Consider the following 9,919-nt stretch of genomic DNA (forward strand, 5'->3'; position numbering starts at 1 on the left):
ATTGAGACTGGATCTGAATCACAAGTGCCTCTGCCAGGTATTGAACCTGGTGGGTGGGTGGGGGGGGGGATTACAAGGTGAGAAAATTTCCATTGTGTTTTCAGGGAAGCATTCCCAAGAGGAGACGTCTGTAAGGCATTGCTCCACCTGTTGCTCATTTAGCTGTACCAAAGAAGCATCCCCCCCCACTATCTGCAATGTTAGAGCAAACATCTAATGAATTATGTTAATAAATAACTATCTATTTTCCAGTAAGTACAACTACTATACTAGGGCCTTCTTCAGAATATCCATGTGGTTGTTTAAAGTTTTTTCTTATGCAGAAGAAGTGAGTAGTGCACATAAGTAGCGTAGCGAGCTACTTTTTGGTAACTGCAGCTCCAGCTGTAGTGAAGCTACATTTTTGGATGACTAGCGGGTACTGTAACAAAGCTACTTTTAAAATGTAGCATTCTGATCACTGGTACACAGTACTTGAAGTTACTTTTATTGTTTTACAAGAAGTACTACTACTTCGAATTAATGTTTTATTCCTCTGATGTAGCATAACGAACTCTAGAGCAAATGTATTCTAGTTGGTAATTGGTAATATGCTTAGAGAAAACTGTAGTAAATTGTTTAAAGCTGAAATATTCCTTTGTAAATTTTCTTAAAGATGTCTGTCTTCTTCCAGGTTATCACTTGAATGCCCGTCGATTAGAAGTGAATTTCAACAGATAAGAATGGATAGTGATAAAGATTCATATCTTAGAGAGAATAACTTTGGTGCAAATAAGAACTTTGCATTCCAATCACTAACAATGAAATCTCCTATCTGCAGCTCAATACTGCCGACAACTCTCTGCTCTGGGACAAATAATAGTGAACCTAATTTAGAATCTACAAGCCAAACAGAATATACAAAATCTTCAAACTCTACTGTTTGCAACGATGGCAGTAATTTGTTTGATCACAAATGTGAACTTGTGGTTCACATGCAAAATGATAGTAGTGAAAAATCTTTCGTGAGTTCAACGTGTAACAAATCATTTACACATGAGAGACATTTAAGACAACATTTAGGAATTCATACTGCAGATAAACCCTATGTGTGTTCAACTTGTAACAAATCATTTACACAGAAAGAACACCTTAGACATCATTCAGTTATTCATACTGGAAATAAACCCCATGTGTGTTCAATGTGTAAAAAATCTTTTTCAAATGAGGGCAATCTTAGGCGACATTTAGTAATTCATACTGCAGATAAACCCTTTGTGTGTTCAACTTGTAACAAATCATTTACACAGAAACAATACCTTAGACAACATTTAGTTATTCATACTGGAAATAAACCCCATATGTGTTCAACGTGTAAAAAATCATTTGCTCATGAGAGACATTTAAGACGACATTTAGTAATTCATACTGCAGATAAATCCTATGTGTGTTCAACTTGTAACAAATCATTTACACAGAAACAATACCTTAGACAACATTCAAATATTCATACTGGAAATAAACCCCATATGTGTTCAACGTGTAACAAATCATTTGCACAGACAGGACACCTAAGACGACATTTAGTAATTCATACTGCAGATAAACCCTATGTGTGTTCAACTTGTAACAAATCATTTACACAGAAACAATACCTTAAACAACATTCAAATATTCATACTGGAAATAAACCCCATATGTGTTCAACGTGTAACAAATCATTTGCACAGACAGGACACCTAAGACGACATTTAGTAATTCATACTGCAGATAAACCCTATGTGCGTTCAACTTGCAACAACACATTTTCACGGAAACAAAACCTTAGACAACATTCAATTATTCATACTGCAGATAAACCCTGTGTGTGTTCAACTTGTAACAAATCATTTAAACAGAGAGAAGACCTTAGAAGACATACAATTATTCATACTGGAGATAAATACTATTTGTGTTCAACTTGTAACAAATCATTTACACAGAAACAACACCTTAGGCAACATTCAATTATTCATACTGGAAATAATCCCCATGTGTGTACAACGTGTAACAAATCATTTGCACGTAAGGAATATCTTAGACGACATTTATTAATTCATACTGCAGATGAAACCTATGTGTGTTCAGCTTGTAACAAATCATTTACACGGAAACAAGACCTTAGACGACATGCAGTTATTCATACTGGAAATAAACCCTGTGTGTGTTCAACGTGTAACAAATCCTTTGCACATGAGGAATATCTTAGACGACATTTAGTAATTCATACTGCAGATAAACCCTATGTATGTTCAACTTGTAACAAATCATTTGCTTTGAAAGGAATTCTTAGACGACACTCAATAATTCATACTGCAGATAAACCCTATGTGTGTTCAGCTTGTAACAAATCATTTTTACGGAAAGAGCACCTTGGAAAACATTCAATTATTCATACTGGAAATAAACCGTATGTGTGTTCAACTTGTAACAAAGCATTTGCATGTAAAGGAGCTTTTAGACGACATTCTATAGTTCATAGTGGAGATAATTTTAGTTGTGTTCAATATGTAACAAACTATTTGCACGAAAAGGATTTCTTAGGAAATATTTGAAAATTCATACTGGAGAGAATCGCTTTGTGTGTTCAAAATGAACAGATTAGTTAAATATATGTGGAATCTTGAAGAACATTTAAAAACTCAGTGTTGAAATGCCTTTTTTATGTTCAACATGTAACAAATCATTTGCACAAAAGTGATATCTGAGACTTCATTCTGGAATTCATGCAGGATAGAGGCCATGTTTGTACTGGGTATGTAACAAATCATTCACAACAAAAGCAAATTCTTCCAAGACATTCAAGCAGCATACTACGGACTCACATGTATCTGACTTGCAATAAATAAATGTTATTGAAATATTTCGTAGTGGAGAGAAGTTGCAGGCTCCTTAATAGCTCCTTTACTTTAGTGGATTGCCATGAGACAAATGACCAATAGGAGTAAACTCATTCTAGACTAACATTTCAGATCTGCTGATGCCGGCCCCCATAGCAGAGTGGTTATCACATCGTCCTACGCTGCCAAGGGTCCCGTGTTTGAATCCTGGCCAAGGCAGTGATCATTCATCATATCATCACTAATTACCATCTTTGCAAATTATCCAAAAGTGGCACAAAAAGTGAAGTAAAATAAAACTAATACATCAATCAATCAGATCTTCTCATCTGGTATGTAATAACAATCCCCACTTCTGAAAAATGATCTTACTGTTCTAAAATATTTCTAAGTCCACAAATCGTTAATGTTGGAACCTAACACTTTAGCATCAGCTGAGAATTGCAGCTTTACAACATGCCCTGCAGTACAACTACAAACACCGTGCTGAGATATTTTTTCTTCTCGAATATATTGTGATGTTTAATGACTATAAACCACCATTATAATGCAGAATAAAGAAATATTTATTTGGAGTAATAACGTTATATGTTTATCCGCACATTCCATATTTCATCAATGGAATCTGTCATAGATCCATCACGGTTCACCATTTTCCTCACACACAGGTGATGCATTTTGGTAATTTAGGGGAAATTGACCGACAAATTAAGTTTAGAATCTAATGAACATGAATCTTCTGCATATAAGGTAGAAGTATTTGTGATGAAGTTATATTGTTTTGAAATACCGTGAGTTGGAGGTCTGGCTCTGCATACTGTCTGCCACTTTTATAAACATAAGCTAATTATTGAGAAAAATCCCAGAAGGAAAAATGTTTGTGGAAGCTTTTGTAAATTTAAGGGATTGGGGGAAAATCCAGGACTTCATCCACACTTGAGCCCCCTCCTGAGGTCTTACAGCCTCCACCATAGCCATTCTCATCCAAGACAACTGCACCTCCACTTTTTACGTATTGCCCAAAATTCACAAAACTACCCCCTTTGGCAGATCCATCAGCTACAACTGCAATACACCCACAAAAAGAATCTCAGCCTTTGTCATCTTCCACTTCCAAATCTTGTGAAAGCTGTGCCCCCTACCTCCGTAATACCAACCACTTCCTTAAAAAATATACATCCTCCCACCATTGCCTCGAAGCACCATCCTTGCCACCATTGCTGTAACTTCCCTCTTCACCAACATGCCTCACTCCCATGCCATCCACTCCAAGGAATCCTTCCTCAACAGCAGACCAAAACCCCAGCACTAACATCCTGACTCACCTAGTCCCTTGTCCTCATGTGCAACCACTTCTATTCATATCAAACCTACCAACCATATGCAATACTTACACTTGTCCAGATCCTATCTATTCCACACCAAGGAAATCATCCCATTCACCCTGGCCCTCAGAGTTCAACACCTCACTTACCTCCTGACAGAACTACATCCTCCGCCTAAACCCAGGCTTGGTCAACCATGGATATCCTTCCACCCTGGTCACTAAACAAATATTCCGAGCTGCTTCATACACCACCACCAAGAAACCTGCCACTAATCCCTCTGTACTTGTCACCCAATATCACCTCCATCTCAACAAAATCAGACCCACTCTGCATTCCCTCCTTCCCATCTTTCAAAGTGATCCTGAATCTAGAAACATCTTTCCTGGTAAGCCCAGTGTTGTTTTCAAATGCCGCCTCCCAACCTCCAAAACATCCTTGTTCACCATACCCCACCAACTTAAAATCAACTCCCCCCTGCCCAAGGTGCAAAACCTGCCCCATTTTTTTCACTTCCCACACCCTCCAGATTGACACTTCCACTTGCAAATTCACCCTCTGCCATAAAGGAACCTGCCACACCTCTAACCTCATTTACATCTCACCTGCAATATCTGAGGTTATTTCTACCTGGAGGAAACATCCACAGCCCTCAACCTCAGAATCAATAACCACCGCTCCTCCACCCAAAACATGGACTTCACTGTGGCTATCATACCAACTACCATAATATCCTCTTTAATGACTGCTTCCAGATAGAGATCATCCACCCCTTACCCCAATCCACTAACACCTCAATATGTAAAGGATGGGAGAGAACTTACATATCATACATGAGTGCAACTGCATTCCCTTTTAGACAACCTCTGTTTGTGTGTGTGTGTGTGTGTGTGTGTGTGTGTGTGTGCGCGCAGTGGTCGGAAGTAGCTAGCTACAAAATGTTTAACTGCAGCGGCGCTACATTTTGAAAATTGTAGCTGAATATTTTGCTAAAGCTACATTTCTTCTCAGCATTTTGAGGTAAATTTTGAGTATGGCAACAGCATAAAGAAAAAATCGAGAATAATAAATAAATTCCAGGAGGTTCATAAATACAAAGTCTATTACAAGGAAATACAGATAATTTAGACTATGAATGTCTAGATATCGCATATTATATAATCCCCGTAATATATTTTAAATAGTATCTTAATAATTTTAATACCCAGGTAGCTAACTGACATATACATGTATGAATATTTTGCAGCTAACAGATATGTTCTATTTTGAGCTGCATCGCTATTTTGGTGAGAAACATGTCTTATCTGCAGCACCCCTGGAAAGAAGGTACATCATTTGCGTCAATCCGGGAACATCCTGTGACTATCCATGGTGTAAGAGACAGCAAAATGTGATTAATTACTGTGCAAAATACAACTTGCAGTGCAAAAACGAGATTCGTTTTCCACTACAATGAAAAAGCAATATTGCCAGCATTCATTGGTTCAGTACGTTAACAACATTGATCAATGTCAGTGTATAGGACCTCACTAGCAAGAATTTTTTGTTACAAGAACAATAGACATTCAATTTCTGGAATGGCCAAGTCTGCTACCATGTGCGTGTCAGTAGTAGAATAAGCATCAATTTTACTCCTGCCACGTAATTCGTCTGCTAACTAATGACAGAGGATATTACAAATCTTAAGAACACATGAAGACAAGTGACCAAAGTAGTAGTATAAAATGTGGTATTACTGGAACACAAAAGTATGACCCCCCCCCTCAGATTGGTTTGGCTACACTTAAAACTATGTCAAGATGCTTATATAAGCTTATTTCCTACAGTGTGCTACTCTGTCGAATCCAAGAATTTAGTAAAATAGCCATCGGGGATTTCCCGTGAAAAGTATGACCCCCCTCAGATTGATTTGGCTACATGTACAAAAGCTGCATCTGTCAGATTGTTGTCCATAGGATCATAAAAAATATGGCCCTCTTGGCATTGTTTTGGCTTCACTTAAAACTAAACCAAGATGCTCATATGAGCTTATTGCCTTTAGTGTAATATTCTGTAAAGTGTAATCTTATTAGCTACATCTACACCCACACACATTTACTTTCAGTCCACTTCTGATCTACTTCCGGTCCACTTCCGGTTTACTTGACAGACACCTGTGGGTTTTTCCAGTTTTTTAAGTATATAGTTTTTGATTTGAGCCCCAAAAAATTATATATAAATACCAAAACCAAAAATAGTAACAGACTAAGTATACACACTAAGTATACAAAGCACACTGCTGAACCCAAATGATATTTTGTATTAAGTATATAGTTTTTGATTTGAGCCCCAAGAAATTATATATAAATACCAAAACCAAAAATGCCAAATCAGAAATATTGTAATCAATGCCATAATATATCTAGCCCTAATTGGGCTAAGCACCAACGTAATTGTGATCTGAGAAATGCAAAATGCCCACTAAAATATGCCCAAACTGCCATAGAAAATTTAACATGGCATACTTCAATAGGCATATAGGCGCTTGTTCCGCACAACTATCTACATCGTCCCTACAGCCATCTACATCTTCTTCTGGTCTAAAAAGAAAGCTTGTTACATCTGATAATACTAGACCAGCAAAGCAGCCATGCAAAGCACCCATTGATAATAGTTTTAATGGTCTACTAAGGGATTACTATCGGTGCCAGAATGTGATATTAAGAATTTTTTGAATAGTGTAAATTCTGATGTGCAGGCTATTCTAAACGCACAAAACGGCTCTTATAAGCTATCCCTCAAATTGTATACTCAATATGAGAAACCAAACAGTACAAAATTTACACAGCCCCACATAACAAAAACTGTACCTGTATACTCAAATACAAACTTAGACGAAATACTAAGCAGGTTGATAGACCAATTTCTTATCAAACATTCTGAGTTTGCTGCTAAAGAATCAGGATGGAGTCTTCGTGGATCTCCACACAGGCTCTATGTTAATATTTCTGAATTCAGACCTCTACAAGGTTCTACATATCTGCCTTTACCTGACAATATCAAAAACAGAAAAGCCGTGGTTAACGTAGAAAATACCGACCAGAAATGCTTTTTGTGGTGTATTTTGGCTGCTTTGTTTCCAGTTTTAAATAATCCACAGCGAATAAGTCATTATAAACAGCTCAAACATGATTTTGATGATGCTATGGATGGCTTAGAATATCCAATGTTTGTCCAGAATATCGATAAATTTGAAAAAGAGGCCAGAGAAAGCAATGGCCGACCATTATCTATTAATGTGTTTTCTGCTGCTCGTGCCGATTGCTTGATAGAACCTCTTAGAATCAGCAAACTTGATGATGACTCTGCTGTCCCGATCGATCTGCTCTTAATTGATAGAGACGGTACATACCATTACACTCTTGATACGCAATCTTCAGGCTTTAGTCAGAAAACAACTAGGCAAATCCAATACAATATACAAGTTGTGTCGAAGATGTTTGACTGTGTTTGATGGTCGAAAAATAGTAAATAGTGTTTATAAAAAGAATAACAAAATTGCTAAAAATAAGTTGGTTGAACATTTAAAATACTGTGGCAACCATAAACCTGTTCATATGGCTATGCCTAAACCAAACGAAAATGCCAAATTCAAAAAATTCGAAGCCGTGTTGCGGCACCCAGCATATATAGTCTGTGATTTTGAATCAAATCTCAAACCGCTTGCATTCTGCAGCCCAGATCCCGAATCAAATCTCAAACCGCTTGCATTCTACAGCCCAGATCCCGAAGAGTGTTCAAGTACACTGTATCAGCTACAGGAACCTTCTAGTTTTTGTTATGTGGTTGTACAGGATGGTGTTATTAGTAATACACACTTATACATGGGGCAAGATGCTTCAAAAAATTTGCACGTAAAATAGAAAATGAGTGCTGTCGCATAGCCTATGATATATTATTAAAATCAACACCTATGCTGCATTTAACAGAGGATCAGAACGAAGATTTCAACAGTGCACAAAGATGCTCGGTATGCAATTCTGAATTTTCGGACACACATAACAAGGTGCATCACCATTGTCATACAAACGGCAAATATGAAAAGGCTCTGTGTAGCAGCTGTAATATTAAGATCCGGAGACCAAAATTTGTCCCGATATTTTGTCACGGGGCATCCAATTATGATTTTCATCATCTGATCAGATACGAGGGGTTTGACAAGCAGGATTTAGATATTTTAGCAGAAAATGATGAAAAATATATTGCTATTAGCAAGATAATCAATCAATGTTAATGGCAGGCCTATACACTTAAGATTTCTAGATTCATACAGATTTCTGTCGGCTAGCGTGGCTACTCTGGCTGGCGAATTATCTGATGCTCTATTCAAAATCACATGTGACATGTTTACAGATTTGGACCTGAAATTGATTAGGCATAAGGGTGTATACCCATACGACTATGTTTCCGATTTTTCCAAATTTGATGAGTGTGCTCTGCCACCGCAACAAGAGTTCTACAAACTCAGAGCATCAGGAATCAGTGATGATTATTATTGCCATGCCCAGTTCATGTGGACCAACTAAAAGTGCCAGATGCTTGGTGATTATCATAAGAGATACTTGATGTGACGCTCTTAGCCGATGTACTTGAAGCATTTAGAATATCATCGATGCAAAATTATGAGCTGGACCCGGTCCATTTTTACAGTGCTCCAGGCCAAGCATGGTCTGCCATGTTTCTGAAGACTAAAATGGAATTGGATCTGATCCAGGACCAGGACATGTATCTTTTCATCGAACATTGTATACGAGGGGTCATGGTACAATGTTCTCAAAGATATGCTGGAGCCAACAACAAGTGTGTTCCCGATTATGATTCTGCGTGACCATCGAACTATATATTTTATGTGGATGCCAACAGCCTGTATGGTTATGCCATGATGAAAAAAACTGCCATATGCAGGGCTTGAGTGGGTCAAAGATTTCAACATTGAGGATCTTCAAGACTTTGATGACAGTGACTATGGCCTGTTCTTAGAGGTTGATCTGGCAATTCCTGATAATTGGACAGCCAGTTTTCTGATCTGCCGCCAATTGCTGAGTTCCAGTGTTCGCCTGGCTCTAAACAGAAGAAGCTGATGATGACTCTAGAGCCAAAACAGGGTTATGGCATGTACTACAAGAACCTCCAGTTCCTGATGCGTCATGGTGTTCAAGTGACCAAGGTTGGCAAAGTCTTGAGGTTCAAGCACTCAAGGTGGTTGAAGCAATACATTGATACAAACACCGAGCTTCGAACACGTGCGGTAACCCAATTTGATAAGACCTTGTTCAAATTGATGGTCAATTCGGTGTATGGTAAGACCATAGAAAATGTCAGAAAACATACTGATGTCAAATTGGTTACTGACCCCAGCCAGAGCAAAAAATTGGTAGCAAAGCCCAACTTCAATTACAGAAGAATTTATTACGATAATCTGGCGCTTTTTAACATGAATAAAACAAAGATCAAGTATGACAATAAAAATAATACATTGTCATAACATTTGAAAATGGTTAAGCTAAGTTCAAAGTTCCACATTTGTGCAATATTTATAATAAGTTAGTCATAACAGTTATTTTTGACTGGCAATATGAAAAACAAATATCTTCAATCATATGTCTTCTTTCAGACAAGAAAGATATGATATATATAAATTTATAATTAAATTTATTGAAATTGTGTACATTTGCATTGGCTTCAAGGTTTATATAC

The 9,919-nt window shown here is 37.5% G+C and overlaps 1 long non-coding RNA gene across 1 annotated transcript in view; it reads left to right on the forward strand.

Annotated features, from left to right (window-relative positions):
* The window catches only part of LOC146001317 (uncharacterized), a 47,414-nt gene extending 44,560 nt beyond the window's left edge, over positions 1 to 2,854 (forward strand). Inside the window, exon 3 of the long non-coding RNA XR_014443566.1 lies at positions 674 to 2,854. This is a non-coding gene — a long non-coding RNA (uncharacterized LOC146001317). The remainder of the gene's footprint in view (positions 1 to 673) is intronic.
* The last annotated feature ends 7,065 nt before the right edge of the window (positions 2,855 to 9,919 follow it).

This window comes from Lepisma saccharinum, chromosome 17, assembly GCF_977018435.1.
Source record: "Lepisma saccharinum chromosome 17, izLepSacc3.1, whole genome shotgun sequence".
Lineage (NCBI taxonomy): Eukaryota > Metazoa > Arthropoda > Insecta > Zygentoma > Lepismatidae > Lepisma > Lepisma saccharinum.